Below are 10,352 nucleotides of genomic sequence, written 5' to 3'. Positions count from 1 at the left end.
GTGTGACCTTGGCTGGAATCTTAACGTTTCAAAGTAGGGCAGCCACAAATTGAATGCAATGTTTCATAATATTCATATATTTGAAAGCCTATACCTGGGGCAGCATCATCAAGAGTTTATTCATTATAAGGTGCTGTTTCATTTTGAGGGCAGAAATATGCTACAATTCCTACCACTTTAAATGGCAATAAAGATATATTTATGAAAAGACATAATAATTCGGGACCCCTGATGAAAAATTTTTAAAATGCACAATCAAATTTTATGCAGGTGGTGGCAAGTAGTCTACATAGAACATGAAAAAAAACTAAGTTTTTACTGTCTGTAACCATTTATATAATTAAATAAATATAGTTGAGATTAACTATAAACATAAAGCCAAGTGAAAATCTAATGTCAATTATCCTAATAAGAATTGACACAAATAAAATTGGTCTAAAAAGAATAAATGGAATACAAAAAATATTAACTACCACAGCTATTGAAGATGAGGTATAACAGAGTCCACCAACAAAAATGTATACACGCTTTAGCAGTTTGCTGTACCAAGTGTCTGGAAGCTAATGGCCACCACTTTGAGGGCCTCTTGTAACTGTAGAGGCCAAAGGTAACTTGTATTAATCTCATGATGTCTCAATACATTTAATATTAGAACATTTATAACCTTTTCTTTTCCTGATATATACTTTTTTGGTGGACTCTATTTTCTAATGCTTTCTTGATTGCTATGAAAGAGGAACTGTGGACATGAACATAGTATTTAGCATAGGAGAAAAGGTGAGAAAACTGATAACTGTGGGTGTCAAACTTTAAAATTTTAATATATGCAGATTTAATTTTGAACAAACTGCTCATAATAAGGCAGCATAACACTTAGAGGTTTAAAAGCCAAATCAGAAGGCACATTCCTGTTCACAGATTGTTTTTCGTTTCAGTCACTAGATGGCAGCAAAACATTTTAAAATTTCAAATGAGTCACTAGATGGCACCAAAATAATTGCAAAGATGAAGTTAAAAACCCTGCAGTGTTTATTCATGGTAATTTCAGAGCAATGGAGTTAAAAAAAAACAAACAAACTTTTGAACCGACATCCTATTTTCTCAGGTGTTTTACTGTTAGCTATTAAAACATATCTACAAAAGCTAGTGAATTCTTAGATATTTTTGAGACTCTTAATAGCCAAAAATGAGAAGTGTAGGGCAAAAGGATAGAAGGGATTGAAGCCAAATTTAAATAAATGAGAATTGAACTTTTAAGAGTCATGTTCAGTGTTAGAAGTACTGAGCTAAAGCTACACAGCATGGTGGATATGAGGCTTAGGGCACATCAATTTTTAAGAGCCCGTCTCCTCTTCTGGAAACAAGGATGATAACAGTGCCTACCTAGAGGGCTATATTGAGAATTAAATGAGTTAATACATATAAACCATTTATAATAATCATTCTGACGTATACCTCTTAATAGGCGTTCACTTGTATCTTTTGTAAATTAATTTTACGTAAACCCAGAAGAATTCTAACGCCTAATTTCTATACCTAAAATTATGTGTTTTAAAAATATATTTATTTGTAACCTCATGAATTCACACCTCATCTCTTCAAGTTGTATTAAGAGGGTTATTATAATGGGCTCACTCCTACTTGTTACTGGGGGAGAGCAATATTTAAAAACACCAGTGACAAATCTCGTTCCACATATGCAACAAGAAAACCAAGATGTGGCCACCTGGAACCAGTACATTACTGGATGAGGAGACTCAGAAGATCAGAGATATCTTTCTGATGAAGCTTCTGTCCCAGGATCTCTGCACCTTACCTGAGGAAGTGTCCAGTTAGCAAGACATCCAGAAAATAAACCCAAAAGGAGAAGTGGGAGAACCATAGTGTTCACTTTGTTCAGTGTTGACTTCGATGTGGATGAAACTGAGTCCCTGGGAGGGTTGCATGAAGTGGAAAATCTCTCTCAATAAGTAAATACAGAAAGCTCTTAAATTAACTTTGAGCTTGTTTGGGCATGACATAAAATCAGAAGAAGATGCACGAGTCACATCTGGGAGAAGCGTTTATACTTTTGGGGTGATTCACTTCCAATAGAACCGAGGGAGTAAGACAGCTTAGGCATAAAATCCATAATCGGGGGATGGACTAGAGAGATAATGAGTTGCTGTGAAGGTGTTTAGTAGATGCAGCCACTTGACAACTTGACCGGGTAGATAATCACAGGTAATCAGCAGGAGTAAAAGTGAGTCTAACGTTGCAGTCACAGGGGACCAGGTGCGCTGCAGCGGCATAAAACCCAGTGATTTAAAAGCTAATTTTAGCCAGGTGAGAATTGACTCTGCAGTAAACACGGCATTGGATTCTCCCTTGTATTTAAGTCATTCCCAGGTAGAGGAGCCTGAAACCAGGGAAACTATTTCCACCATTAAATTCACATTGTCCGGGTTCCAAGTTACCTATGAATTTCTGTCATGCTCATATGAAATGTGGATGACTCTAAACACATTTGTTCAAGAGAAGGTATTCCCTAAGGGCTCCCGACTCCCGTGAAAGTACAATACAAATGGAAGAGTTTGAAAATACAAAGCTCATAGAACTCTCTGCTCCACTGGGTATTAATCAGTTTAAAGGAAGACCTAATACCATGAAAGGGAGTGGAATGGGTCAAGACCCCAAAAGTGGGCCTGCCACAGACAAGAAAGGTGTGCAAGTCAGGCACAGCAGATGTAAGAGCAGGACAGGTTACAGTTGAGTGAATACGTGAACTTGGGTTCTTGCTCTAGATTCTAATTTAGGAGGTATAAGAATAATTAAATTGTATAGGTAAGAAAAGTTTGTGTGTGTGTGTGTGTGTGTGTGCGCGTGTGTGTGCATGTGCGTAAGACAGAGTGAGAGATATAAATTTTAGAGTGAGAGATATAAATTTTAGGAGCAGTAATGTTTTGTTTTTATTTTTTATTAGTGCATGTTTGCAGTACATTACTACATTCCTTGTGGGCAGCTGAAATGTGTGCCTAACACATCTTTATTCTTTTTTATCCCTTTCCCTTCCCCTCTCTCTTCTCTGCCCCAATTTCTTGACCCTCTACTCATTTGAGAAAGTCTTAATTTTGATAAAACTTTACTTTTTCAAATGCCTGATCGTCCTTTTCCATGTTTACCTTATTTTTCTCAGTAGTGACTTCTCCATTTCATTCAGGTTTGTGTGAAGGTATTAATTTAGCAATTCCACATGGATTTTAAAGAATCCCTTTTTCCTTCAAATGCTTGTTTCATGCTAAGATATTAGCAAAATATCATACTTTAAAAAAGTCAATAAGCATTTCTAACTGATGCATTTTATTCCACACCAGGAAGTAGATGGTAAATATCCACAAAAAACACAGACATATATACCACCTACATATGTTCAGATATTTATAATTACTACCTACAGCTCACCTTTTAATATAGATGATATTTTTTTAAAATTTGTTTTACCTCAGAAGATGAATTACCGGAACTCAGGATGTATTCTGAGGTAGGAAGATGGGCATGGCATTTTGTGGCTCAACTCATGACTTGACATGCAAATCTGTGGCTGCCTATTTATAGATATTTCCATGTAAAATAATAATATTTCATGAGAGAAAGTCTAATGTGTTCCTTTTAATTTGTTTTCTTCAACAAAGTGCCTGTTGTCAAGATTGCAAGGTGTGGTAAGTCTCTTGTCCTTAGGAGTTTAATTGATATGAAACATTAAGTAGGTCCCAAGAGGGGTGGAGAGCTTCAGAGGAATTATGAAATAACCACAAAGCTCCAAGAAAGTTTACAGCTAGAAGGTAGTGTTTTTAGCTAGGCAAAAGTATTCAAATTTTGATATGCAATTTTTAAATTTTACGCAAGTGGTTTTCTAAAAACAACTTCCTTTTGGAAGGATGTCATAATTTTTAAGTGTTTCTGTGTGAAGAAGGGAAAAGATCCAAGGAGGCCAAGAAAGTACCTAGACACAAAGGGCAACCTCCAAATGCTACTTAGGAGAAAACCTGCGGGAGCTCCCGAAAGGGAGGGCTTATCAGGCGTGAGCACGGTGCACACCACCAAGCATGTAAACAGTGATATGGGCTCCATGGGAAAGGTGGGACAGATAGCAGAACAAGGGTACAGGCAACCTGCAAAATACGGCTCCGGACCGACTGGGCCTCAGGGCCAATGGAGGACTTCAGACTTGTCTTACCCTGGGGCATAGCTCTCGTAGCGACCCCTAGCACAGAATTTTAAAAATTATATACACACAGTACTAATCTCTCAGGTGTATTATAAAATATAAACAAAGTAGACATTTTTCAAGGGTTAAAATTAACTGCAAATAGAAATTTGCCTGCCGTAAATAGCTTCTTCTTGCCATGGAGTGGCCCATGATGGTCTCTGTGGAGTGTGTGATGTTCCTTGTGGAGACAGCTAGGGTAGGGCTTTCTGCTCAGAAGGCAGGCTGCAGAGTCTCCTGTCAGCCTTCTCCTTTGTTCTTCTCTGTGGTTCTTACCATGCGGGCCCAAGTGGGCGCTGCCTGACAGGGGCAGCACAAGAGTACAGTTATAGCACCAGCCTTAGAAAAAATAGTACAAAGAAGACCTTGCTGTGAATTATGGAGAATGTAGCACACAGTTTTGACTACATCTTTGACCTTGAGTTGGATCAGAAATGACAAAAGACTAAATAAGAAGAAAACATAGTCCATCCTATCATAGATAGGTCAATGGCCATTTATCATATTATTCTTCTGCCGAATGAAGTATGAAAATAACATTCATTTATTGATTCAAATACATATTTATGTTCCAGTCATTGCATGAAGGTTGGGGGGTGGGTAGAGGGATATACTAAAGGATACATAGAAATAATTATAGGTAAAAACTTTGAAATTTTGTGTGAAATGATTAAAAGCTGTAATATGAAGCAAAGAAGTGTAAAATAAAGTGCTATCAGAATTTAAAGTCAGGAGCAATTTTCTTAGCTTTTTCCCCGCATCCTAATTATGAGAAGTTTAAAACTTTCAAGAAATCTTTTCATGTAGACAATATGCTTTCTTTCTGCTTTAGAATGAACCTGAATAAGTACAAAATGAGAAACGCACAAGCCATAAGATGTAGCCCCCTTTGTTTCCTGTAGCCTATCCGTGTACACTCCAGGATTGTGAAAGCGCTGGTCCCCTGCGTGAACAATCCCAAGACTCCATCACTGACTGGTGACTCCTGCCCTTCAGCAGGAGGAAGGACTGAGCTGCAATGCCCACAGTCCCCCTTGCATGGAAAACATTAGCTTGTTCTTGTTACTAAGAGGAAGTCAGAAATTCTGCCACACAGGGTGGGGATTTATAAGCGGAAGAGAAGTTTAATCATGTGGTAAAGCTAATATTAACCTAAACATACTCTTATAATTTGGGCAGCAAAGCCTTCCTTTGGAAGTGTGTTAGAAGCAAGCAGGCAATAATTCCAAGGCACAGAGGCAGGATTATATTCTTTTTTATTCAGTCCAATAAACAAAAGATGAGTGAAGGAATATGACGGGCAGAGCGCCGTCCTAGTGCTCACTTGCTGCTGGATGTGTACATGATTTTTTTTAACCTTTGACAGAAGTACTTTATATATGTTCCTACAGTAGAATTTCACAACCTAGGTATAGCAGTTACCTCATATAGGAAGGGAAACATCCCAAAGCTCCCAGTGGGTGCCTGAATCCATACTGAACCATGCACATACACATAGACATATTGCTTGAAGCACCGTGGTACCTTGGCAATTGATCTCACAACTAAGATGGCTACTAAGTGACAGGTAGGGTGCCGAACATGGACATACTGGACAAAGGGATGATTCATGTGCAGGTTGGGACAGAGCAGGACCGTGTGATGTTCCATCAGAATGACACACTGTTACAATCATTATCAACTGTTGAAATTTCTGTTTAATACTTCCAGTCTGTGATAGACCTCAGGTAACTGAAACCACAGAAAATGAAACCATGAGGTGGTGGTGGGGGCTACTGTAAGATTAACCTATTAGACCGAGAAATTCTTTGCCTTGAGTGGGCTGCCTGCCCTGCACAGGATGCACAGCAGATCTCTGGCCTTTGTCTACTACACGTGTGCCATTCATGACCTCCTCTTTCCCCAAGCTAAGAAAAGCAAAAGTGTCTCCACACGTTGTCACTCTCTCCTGTGGGACAAAACTGGCCCCAGTTGAGAGCTGATGCTCTAAGGAGAGATGAACTCTTATGAAAGCCACCCTGGGACATTAAATTCTTAAAATGCTTAATCTGCATATTTTTAGTGTAGTTGTATCATTTAATACTTCATTCCAGTTCTGTTTGAAATTGAAATTTGGTAACAATCTTTGAATTTGTCAGCAAATCTTTTGTTTTTTGAGGCAGGGTCTCAGTTTGTAGTCAGGCAGGCCTTGAACTCACCATGTATCCTAGGCTGGTCTTGAACTCAAGGCAGTGATCCTCCTGTCTCAGCCTCCTGAGTACTGGGATTTCAAATGTAGACTATCATCACACCTGCTACATAAACTACTCTTAAAAACTAGGCACATTTAACTACTTCTAAGAAGTTAAATATTACTAAGTAGGATGGAAAAAACATAGATAATAGAGGAACTGAATTTCTAAAAGTCTGAAAAGCAGTTTGCCATGGGCAGTTGGATTCAACTGCTTGTTTGATGAGTAACTAGCGCTAACTCCTGCCATGCTAGTGACTACAAGGAGTTTGACAGGAAAATCTAATAATGCCCAGCATGCAGAAATAACTTTTGGTTTTATAGAGTAGTGCTGCAGGCATAATCTTTTTTTTTTTAATTGGTGTGTGGACTGGAGATTAAAAACAGAGCCTTTGCGTGGATTACATCCCTGACGCTTTTCATGTTTTTTGGAGACAGGTTCTTGCTAAGTCTCTAAGACCCAGGTTGGGGTCAAACTTCACATCTTTTTGCCTGGACTCCTAGAGTGCTGGGATTCCAAACCTGTGCCTTGTTATTCTGACACCAACAGGCAAGAGTTTTGTAAACTCCGTCTGCTAAGGTACTCAGCTGAACCTCAGGGTGACTGTGTAGTGGATGTTTGGCTAAGAGCTCAAACTTTAGAGTAGGGCTGGTTGGTTTTGCACCTGGCTCTACCACTGCCTAGCTGAGTAACCTGGCGCAAACTAACTTACTATCAGGTCTCTATACCTTACCTCTTGTCCCTGGCTGAAAAGTAGGACAATGTGGCGCATTCAGAGTGGTGTAGATGCATGAACAGTTTTCAGTGAATTATTTTTATAGAGTAAAAATTCAAAAATGTTAATTGAATGTGAATTCTTTCATCCAATTTAGAGAAACAGAAAAGCCAATCTATTATCGCAAAATGGAAGTATGATATGGCAACTACACTACTTACTCAACAACAGTAAAGAAAGAGCAACACACCGGAACTGTATCAGGCATCTTCTAGACATTCTTTCTCATCATAATATTCTACAGCCAGAATTTTCCCTCTAACTTACAAATAAAGCAAGTGAAATTCATAGAGCTTAATTTGCTCCACGTGATTCAGAAAATAAATTTGGTGGCAGAATATTTACTCAGATTTGTCGTATTCCAATATGGGGTTCCCTTTCACGATTCTATGCTTCTCCATACAAAAACAATTATCCTAGCAGAGTAGCTAACAATGGGCCAGATAGCACGCTGACTCACATGAATCAGTTCATCTCTCTCATTGGCCGACTACCCTCCCTACACGTCACCTGTGTGTGTTGCTGAGGCGGTGGAGGTGAGATGAATCACCCAAACCCTCGGAGTGCCTAAGGCCTGCAAACTGAATGCAGACCTTGGGCTCCCGACTTGGGTGTGATACTGCACCCACTCTGCTGGAGAAGAATGAGGAGAGGCTCAGAGGCCAGAGGGCAGGCAGGCGGGTTTAGGGTTACACGCCTTTATCGGTCAGCACAGGGGGTTTGGACCGCTTTCAAAAACAGCCCTGCCGTGGCTAAAAGCCAGAAGGTGGGGAACAGCAGGAGGCCGGCTGAGAGCCTCCATTTGTTTCCCCCTCTAAAAATAAGGATTTGCACCAGACAATTCCTAAACTTCCTTAATTCCTTTTAAAGGCAGTTTGTATCATTCCCTTCCTTAGAACCTCCCATTGCCCTTAGCATAAAATCCTTCTTCCCTGGTACCATAGTCTGCCCGACTACCCAGGCCGCAACCCTTGCCTGTCTCTGGCTTTGCTGTTTTTCTTCTTTTCCTCAACCCAATGCTCAAGTCATAAGCTTTGCTGCTCTAGGAACCCTCTTGCTCATGGCCTGTGTCCATGTTGTTTCCTTTGCCTGAAATGTTCCTACAGCAGACTTTTCTTCAGTATATATCCTTTTTCATAGTCTCTATTTCTTTTTGTTTGTTTGTTTGTTTGTACCGGGGATTGAACTCAAGTCCTTGTGCTTGCAAGGCAGGCCACAGAACTGCTGAGCTAAATCCCCCGCCCTTCATATTCTCTATTTCATTTGTTTTATTTTCTTCATACTCTTGCTACTGTTGGGAATTTATTTATCTATTTATTTATTCATTCATTCACTTATTTACTTTTGCAGTACTGGGGATTGAGCCTGGGGCATTCTACCCCTGAGCTACACCCTCAGCCCTCTCAATATTTTATTTTGAGACAGAGTCTAAGTTGCCCAGACTGGCCTTGAACTTGTGATCCTCCTACCTCAACCTCCTCAGCAGCTGGGATGATAGGCATGTGCCATGGAGACCGGTATAAATTATGTATTTATTTACTGTATGTCATGCTCATCCACCCCCGAGCATGCTCTGGGAGGGCAGAGACTAGTTTTACCTGGTTCAGAGCCGTAGCTGCTATGCTATGCCTAAACCAACTAGCAACAAGTTTATTAAATGAACCAACAGATTCATCTTTTGTAGCCCTTGTAGTTAGTAAAAGGTATCAAGCGCTTACTTAGTAGGAGCTCAGAAAAACATACAACAGCAAAGACAGTATTTGTTAAGTTTTAATGGTTGGCTGCCTGCTAGATCCTTTACATACATTATATCATTTAGTCCTCACAACTCCATGATGCAGGTGTCATCGTGATCCTAGTTTTACAGATGTGAAACTGAATCTTAGAAAGATCAAACACGTTTCTCAAGGTCACAGAGCTAGCAAATTAACCCATATACAAAACCAGTCTAATTGTAATGCTATTTTTAACTGACTGCCTACTGTAAAGTGAAATTGCTGTTACTCCAGTTGGATTAATACTGCTGCACTGCTGAGCTATATCCCCGGCCCTGGATCAATACAATTTTGTAATTTCAGAGGGATTTAGGTGGGTAGCTGTTCCATGTGTTCGGGGCCTTGGGATAGGTAGAGGGTGCTAGGTAGCTAGGGTATAGCTGTAAGTATTGTGATACAGTATCAGCCTAGGGGGTCAGATTAACAAGAAAAACAAAACCTGTGAGCATGGTAGAAGGCACATTCCTTGACCTAAATACTTCTCGTTGGTCCCACCAAAAAACTTCAGGTGACTGGAGAACCTTCTCTCTCTCTTTCCTTTCTTTTATTTTTTTTTTAGAACCTTCTCTCTTGAACTGTTCCCTTGGACCTTGCCCAGGTGTTTGCAACCATTAAACTGGATCCTGGTTAGTATTATCTAGGAAGAACTAAGCAGCCATCATTTCCCAAGTGCCACACAAGGGCAAGTGATTTATATATATTGAATTCTTACAACAACCCTGAGGGGGCTCTCATTATTCTTACCTTAGTAAGAAGCAGGCAACAGCATATTGGAGCGGTGGGTCACAAATGGATGATAATACAGAGTCTGACAAGAATGTAAGAGCACAAATACTAGGACAGAGTGATATCTTGATTTCCCTAAATATTTAACACTGTAATTGTGACAAATACAGAACTACCTGGCTTTCTAGTTAAATATGCAATAAACCTTGCATATTTCGCTTTGTAAAATACGTTAACCATATCTTTACATTTTGGGGGAAACTGCAAATACATTTCCATTTCATTTTTTATATTTTTACCAAGGTTAATATGTAAGAAGATTTTCTGCTATTATAATTGGGACACAGACTTCGAGGTTTTTTCATATTATGTTTTCCTAATACTGGATCTGTCATCTTCCTTCACTCTCTCCAGGGCAGAGGAAACCACCTTTCTTCAAAGATTATCATTTTTAAAATTTTGAATTATTTTTAAATGAACCAGTCTTTCCCTTTAATAGAAACACAGGGTGTAGGGAAAGTGGGAAGGGTAGGGGAAAGCTAATAAGGCAAAAGAAAAAAATATGAGAAAATGAAAAAATGGAAAGGAAGTGTTTGTAA

Source organism: Fukomys damarensis, unplaced genomic scaffold, assembly GCF_012274545.1.
Source record: "Fukomys damarensis isolate Sample0158 unplaced genomic scaffold, DMR_v1.0_HiC HiC_scaffold_5, whole genome shotgun sequence".
Taxonomy (NCBI): Eukaryota; Metazoa; Chordata; class Mammalia; order Rodentia; family Bathyergidae; genus Fukomys; species Fukomys damarensis.
The sequence above is the reverse complement of the archived record's forward strand: the minus strand, read 5'-3'. Positions refer to the sequence as shown.